Raw genomic sequence first — 7,880 nt, forward strand, 5'->3', positions numbered from 1 at the left:
AAAGACATGAATGCCACAAAAGTGGTAAAATGTCTATAATAAAAAAAAAAAAAATTGGCTACTATGATCACAAACGGGAAGGCATATATTTTGGATATTTTTATTTTGCTCGCTCAAAAACGATAATTGGTTATAACATTTAATGAAAAACATGAGATTTTCTCACAATGTGACGTAAACGACATATTTATAAGTACTACTCTGTGCTCTTCTCGATGTGAACAAAAAAAGCTAATGGGTAACTTTTTTTGCAAAAATAAGTTTGTTATAAATGAATTTGTATCATTCAAATGTACATTACATAAAAAATCACGTTTACAGCTTGGAGATAAAATAAATTTTGATTTATGATTATTTGGCGTTTACGTCACATTGTGAGAAAATCTCATGTTTTTTCATGAAATGTTACTAACAAATATCGTTTTTGAGCGAACAAAATAAATATATTCAAAATATATGCCTTCTCGTTTATAATCATAGTGCTAAAACCCTTACATACCAAGAACTTTGAAAATTCGTCACTTTTTGTTCATTAAAATGCAAATATCTCGGTTTTGCGTGGACATAAATTGAATCTTAAAAAAGCAAAATGATCTCCGTAAAATTTCCTATAAGCTTAATACATTAGTTTTGGCTGCAAAATTTTTTGGCTCGTTCTGGGGAGTGATTTTTGAAATTTTTTGGCTAAAAAATACAAATTTTTCTCCCTAAAACGCCCCGCCATGCCCAAACACAAGCTATTATGGACTATGTCTGTACAGGAATTTGTTCAGGGGACATTAAACAGTAACTTGAAGCCTAAGGCAACCAAATTTGAATGACTTTAGTATGATTATTACGCGCATTTCTGAAAAATACTCGAAAAATGCACTTTTTTCATTCAAGCTCCGCGCGCGAGTTGTAAACCATTTTTTGGAATTTTTTGTTGTATGAAAACATTGTTCCTGACATCCTAATCTATCATTCTAGGGGTGAGCACCGAAGATTTGACAGCTTTTCGTTTTTGGGACGGCCTAATGGATACGGACTACACTGGGAAAAAATGACCAGCGAAATTTTTCGCTGAAAAAGGTGGCTGCGCGAAATCAAATCCAGCAACTTGGTTTCGCTGGTTTGTTATTTCCGAAACGGTTTCTTTTCCAGCGAAAGTTTTCGCTGGTTTGATACACATCCTTCCGACAGCCGTCATAAATGTTTGTTATTGTTCACGTTTGGAAGCGATTTGTGGCAATCGAATTGCTTTAGGGGTTTTATCAAAACAAAAAAGCTTGAAAAAGTTCTACATCACCCGAGCATGGGTAAATAACAAGGGAAATGCGTAATAATACCTTTCTCTGGTATCAATACCAAATTTTGGTATTCCTGGACCCTTTGAAATTTGTCTTAAGGATTATGCAAGAGCAAAATGTGGTATCATACCAATTTAAGGTATTGTTTTGATATTGCTAAATTGCAGAATTTGTCAATGGTCGAACACCACATTTTGGTATTCTTTTGGTATTACAGTGTTTTATCAAATTCCTCTGCAACTATGGGAGAATTTTGACCAATTTTGACAAAATAATTAATTTTGCGCTAAAATGATGTCTCAAAGCGAATGCTTTCATTGAAAACCGGAAATTTCAAACTTGATTTTAAACATTTTTGATATACCCCCTACAGAAATGACTTGAAATTGTGGAAAATTTTCTAAGTCAGGATGGCACATTTTGGTATTATTTTAGTATTGAAAGGTTTCATCAATTTTCTCAGAAACTATGGGATTTTTTTACCAATTTGGACAAGATAATAAATTTTGCGCTAAAATGACTTGAAAAAAAAATTTAAAGCTGGTTTTAAATTTTTTTAAAATCGTTGAAATTTCTCTAAGTCGGGATAACCCAATACTTTGAAAAACGAGTCAATCCAATGATTATTGAATTTTGGTGAATTTCAATCCAGTTTCATTTTAATAACACTTATTTTTCAATCTTGTTATTTTTCAGAAGCTTCAAGAACTTCAAGCACAGGCCGTTCATCAATGACAAATGCATTCAGTGTGGTGAAGGATATCACTAAGAACAACATGGAACCATCAGGTGAGTAGATTTGGCTGTTGCATATGGATCATTTCCGTTTTTTCACTAACTGCAACTGCTGCACTAAAAATGGTATGAAAATATCAAATTTTGGTATTACTTGTGCAAATACCAGTGACCAAAATGTGATTTTGGTTGCCCAGTAATAGATGGTAAAATACCATGGAATCATACCAAAATCATGTATGTGGAAGACCACAGGAATACCAAAATATGATTTTCCAAGGGCGCGGGAATACCTAAAATTAAAACCATGGCAATACCAAGTTTTGGTATTCAAGCAATGTTCAAAAATCCAGAAGACCTCAACTTGGTATTGAAATGGTTTTATTTTGAGGTATTATTTTACCCTTGGAATAACATGGTTTGGTATTGTTGTGCCCTTCCACATACAAGACTTTGGTATGATTTCATGGTATTTTACCATCTATTGCTGGGCAACCAAGGGCACATTTTGGTCCCTGTTATTTGCCCAAGTAATACCAAAATTTGGTATTCCCGTGTTATTTACCCCTGCTCGGGCAAGTGTTCAGCATTAAAATACATACTCAACAGGTGGTTCTTTTCAATGAAAAGATGTATTTGGAGATGTATTTGTACTGCTGCATAGATGAGTGCACAAATTGTCGCAGGTGGTAGCAAGAATCGTAGGCGAGGAACTTGACCATGGCCGCGGAACAGTTTGTGCTGTGGCAAGTAAGTACAATCTGGCTGGACACTGGTCCAGTGGAACGTCAGACGTCAGACGATAGAAAACGCTGATCCAGCGTAAAAGAACACTGGTCCAGTGAAGAAATCCGCTGGACCAGCGAATTGTTTCCCAAAACCAGTACAATAATCTCCTGGTTGATTTTGGTGCCCTGCCGCTTTTTCCAAACCAGCGAGAAAATTTTCTGATTCTAGCAAAACTGATCCCCCAAACAGCGACATTTTTCACCAAACCAGTGTTTTTTTTCACTGGTTTGGTAGAATTTCATCGGTTTCCAAACCAGCGAAAAAAAATAGCGATTCTAGGTAATTTTTGTGCAGGCTGAGAAATTAGCGACATTTTTCGCTAGTTTTAGCGAACTTTATCGCGATTTGGCGATGGATCCCCTTTCCGTGTGGTAGGCAGTTGGACTAACAATCCAAAGGTCGTCAGTTCGAATCCCGGGGTGGATGGAAGCTTAGGTGTAAAGAGAGGTTTGCAATTGCCTCAACAATCAAGCCTTCGAACACCTAGTTTCGAGTAGGAATCTCGCAATCGAGAACGCCAAGGCAATGCTGTAGAGCGAATAATTTGATTTTGAATTTGATTTTCGATGTAAAATCAAATTTTCAATCAAAAAGTACTTAAGTGAAATTTTGAGAAAGTGCACCGTTTTCAAGTTAAATCCATTTTCAGGTGACTTTTTTTAAAATATTCGAAGTTTTTCATTTTTTTTAATTAGTGCACATGTTTGCCCACTTTTGAAAAAAATATTTTTGGAAAGCTGAAAAAATTCTCTATATTTTGCTTTTTTGAACCTTGTTAGTACGACCCTTAGTTGCTAAGATATTGCCATGCAAAGGTTTAAAAACATGAAAATTGATGTTTTCCAAGTCTCACCCAAATAACCCACCATTTTCTAATGTCAATATCTCAGCAATTATTGATACGATTTTCAATGTTAAATTATGAAACTTACGTGAATATTTTCAAAATTTTTAAACCAGAACTATAATTTTAAAGGGCGTAATATTGAATGTTTGGCCCTTGAAATATTAGTCTTGATTTAAAAATATGGAAAGTATTTTTTTGAAAATTTCACGAATGTTATTATTTTAACATTGTAAATCGGACCTATAGTTGTTGAGATATCGACATTAGAAAATGGTGGGTTGTTTGGGTGAGACTTGGAAAACATCAATTTTCAGGTTTTTAAAGCTTTGCATGGCAATATCTCAGCAACTAAGGCTCGTATGAACAAAATTCAAAAAAGCAAAATATAGAAAATTTTCTTTGCTTTTTGAAAATATTTTTTTCAAAAGTGTGCAAATATGTGCACTTGTCTTAAAAAATGAAAAACTGCGACTATTTTGAAAAAAGTCACCTGAAAATGGATTTAACTTGAAAACGGTACACTTTATCAAAATTTCACTAAAGCACTTTTTGATTGCAAATTTAATTTATATCGAAAAATGGAGTTGAAAATTTTTTGCGATCAATATTTCGATTTAAAAAAAAATCATTATTGATTCAAAAATTCATAACTCGGTGAATGATTTTTTGCACAACCTGGAAATTTCTGAAAAGTTGGCATTTGATGTCCTCTAAAACATATCTTAAAATAAAAAAGAATAAAAATAGTGTTTTTTTGCAAATCAAGTTTAGTGACAAAAAGTTAAATAAAAAATCACCATTTTTTTTTACCGTGTATCGTTTTTCCCACTGTAGTCCGTATCCATACCTACAACTTTGCTGAAGACACCAAATCTATCAAAAAATCCTTCAAAAGATACAGATTTTAGAATATTCATACATCATTTTTGTATGGACAGCTGCCAAATTTGTATGGAAAAATATATGGACAAACTAATGATGCAAAATGGCTTCTTTGGGCATACCGAAGGCACCAAAAAAGTTTCAGTCGGATTAAAAGATACAAAAATTAAAATTGAAGAAAAAATACCGTTTTCGTAGAGAATTGCTCAGTTGTTGTTAATTGAAGGTCAAACATAAAATCGCCTTTTCCTCGATACGTCATTCCACCTTAAATTTTTTATTGTATTTCACGTTAGCTCATTATTTTTTTTTATTGATAAACTCTTCCTCATTGTGCTCACAAATTGTATTCTGCTGGCTTGATACTACTTCGTCTCCAATAATAATTTGTATGTGGAAAAAAATGTTAATTATGATTTTATTAGGCAATCCAGACATCAATCAACATCACTGCGCGACTCTGAAGTTTCAGTCTGTGTCCTTGTCATACACGAGGAACGACAAGATATTAATAACGTTGTTATGATGAAGTTATGAATAAATTTGGAAGCGGAATATTGAATTTCATTGAAATATTGATTCCTTTTGTCGTTTAGTTGGTGGTAGCTCCCACCGAAACTGACGACGTTGTTCGACAACCGTAGGAAAGGATTCGGAATTGATTGAAAAGTAAACCGCATTTCGTCACAGGAACAACAAAAAAACGACTCAAAGTATACCGAAATGATGGGAAAACATAAATCTGAAGGATTTTTTTCGAGCTCCAAAAGAAAAGCAGCAGTTGCTCGTTTTGAAGGAAAACATGACATATGTTTTGTAGAATTCCACTGATTGTTGCGCTGCTTTTGGTTTCAAGATTTCGTGCCGTCGCCGGCTTTGAGGGCTTGAAAAATTGAGATTTCATCGTTTTTTATTCATCTTATATCAATAACAATAATAACCCAAATAATTGAATGCATTCTTGATGGTTGTTCACTGACGACGTAATTTTTTGGACCTTTTGGAACAAGATTTATCAAGTTGGGAACTTCCTGTGCGATGATGGAGCTTGGGGTGTATCTTGAAATTAATGTGCATCAAAAATCTTTTGCCGTGAAGGATCACCCTCGAACGAATGGAAATAAATTTAAGAAATAATTGCTTCATATATGATGGCCAAAAAAACCGCAAAATTAAACATCTTCTGACATACTTCCTGACCGCGGACAACTTACTTTTTCGTCCCAGGAGCACGTCAAGTCAACAAGCATGGATCCGGACTTGTCGTCCGTCATAATAAATCATCTATTGTCCACCGTTTCTTCGTCATGCCTTTGAAAGTATTGCAGCATCCACAAGCCTGCAGTAGTTTTGAAGAAAAGTTGAATAGTAACAGAAAAAATTATCTGGATTTTTGCCTCGTGACACCCGAGCAGACGGTAATAACTTGGGAATAACATTTTCTGATTCTTAAAAATACTAGGCCAATAACATTTTGTGTTATTTATAACAAGATTTAATATTCGTCGTTATGATTTTTTTGTTATTAGTTGTTATTGTAATAACAGACTAATAACATTTTAAGTTATTATTCGAACAAATCTTTGTTATTATTTTTTGTTATTTTAACAACTAATCCGATCATCCCAAGAACAGTTGGCGGTATTCTTCCATAACAAAAAATGTTATTTCCAAGTTGTTTTGGCTTTCAACCAATATCAGATGAATAACAAATTTTAGTATGATAACATAAACTGTTATGAAACTCTTACGCAAAAATGGATTTTTCAAGGAGATTGCATAACATTTTCTGTTATTTTAACAGTTTTTGTTATTGAAATGGCATGAGTTTTGTTATTACCTTCTGCCTGGGCACTGGTCAATTAAAAAATGTTGTTTATGAAGACGCGAGAATTGTGAATTTTGGGACCACGTGACTTATGGATGATTTCTTATTTAATCATTCAAATTAAAAAAAAAATCATCACTTTTTTTGTAATCACTGTGATCCCTATCCTGCATTAAACACTTATTATGGTGCACCATCATCGCCACATTGTACTCTTCTCCAGTGTGCATTCCGATTCCAAGCTTGTTGATGTTTACTTTTTGTCCCCTCTTTCACCCGCAACAATCGAACGAGTTGAGCTGCGGTGTGGGTGGGTGCCAAAGGTATGGTCCCGAATGCAGGGCTTTTACGCTGATCTATAATTTCCTTTTCTTTGACCACGCTGCTCGCGAGAGTGGGACGGTATGTTTCTGTTCCAGCATCATTCATGAGGCCGATTACGAGCCCCATTTCACTCGGGTTCTATTTGCTGTTCATTCTAGCCTAGTCTCAGTCCCTCAAAGATTTTCAAGAGTGTGTGTTTGTGTGAGAGAGAGAGAAAGAGAGAGTGCGCTGTTAAAGAAAACATTAATAATCATATGGATGATTTATTACGGTGATTTCACTCTTAATTCAAAACCAACTTGATATTTATGTTTAGGATCGGATGGTTTAAATATCACCACCAGAGAGAGAGGGAGAGAGAGAGAGAGAGAGTGCTCTTTTGAGAAGCTGACGTGGTTGTTTGGTTCGTGTGCTACACTTTTGAAATCCGTACAACACGGCGGCGAGATGATGGCACATTGCCTTTTGATCGCGAGTTCGGAGGAGATGCTGGGATGCTGCGTCAGGATTTTCTTTTTCTCTCTTCACTTTTCTCTTTTATTGCTGCGCAAGAGTAATAAGACGGAATCTTGTGAACTCATTCATATTTATGACTCTTCAGAGCTGCGAGCTGCGAGACCCCCGTACATCTCATTCAATTATGGCAGATAAGTCTTAATTACCAGCAGTAAAGTTCTCATCTTGTGATGAGTGAATTGTTCGCATGCCAAGTCAGCATTTTTTTTTTTTTGAAAAAAGTTTAGTTTTTTTTCTTTATTTGACTATTCAAAATGTCTATAGGATTGCATTTTTGAAGATTTTTATCTCCGTTGTGAAAACATAGAATCTCTGTCGTAAAATATTGAAACTTAAAACTTTGAAATTTTTACTTGCAAGGATACATCAAAGTACTGATGAGCCAACATTAGGTGCTTATTGGAAACACATGATCTGACCCTAGTTCTTGAGATATCGTCATCTAAATATTGGATACTATTTTGTTGACTCGCAATTAAAACCTCATCTTTTGTATTTTTTTCTCTGAGAGGAAATTTTTGCGATCCCATAAAAAAAATATTTTTAGGAATAGTGAAGTTCACGGAAAGAAGTCAATTCTCGAAATCGTGAATAGTGTTCAAGAATTCGAGAACCTCGAAGGAATATATTCATGTTTATAGTGCAAATGCACCATACTCATGAATAAATT

This window comes from Culex quinquefasciatus, chromosome 3 (genome assembly GCF_015732765.1).
Source record: "Culex quinquefasciatus strain JHB chromosome 3, VPISU_Cqui_1.0_pri_paternal, whole genome shotgun sequence".
In the NCBI taxonomy this organism is placed as follows: Eukaryota; Metazoa; Arthropoda; class Insecta; order Diptera; family Culicidae; genus Culex; species Culex quinquefasciatus.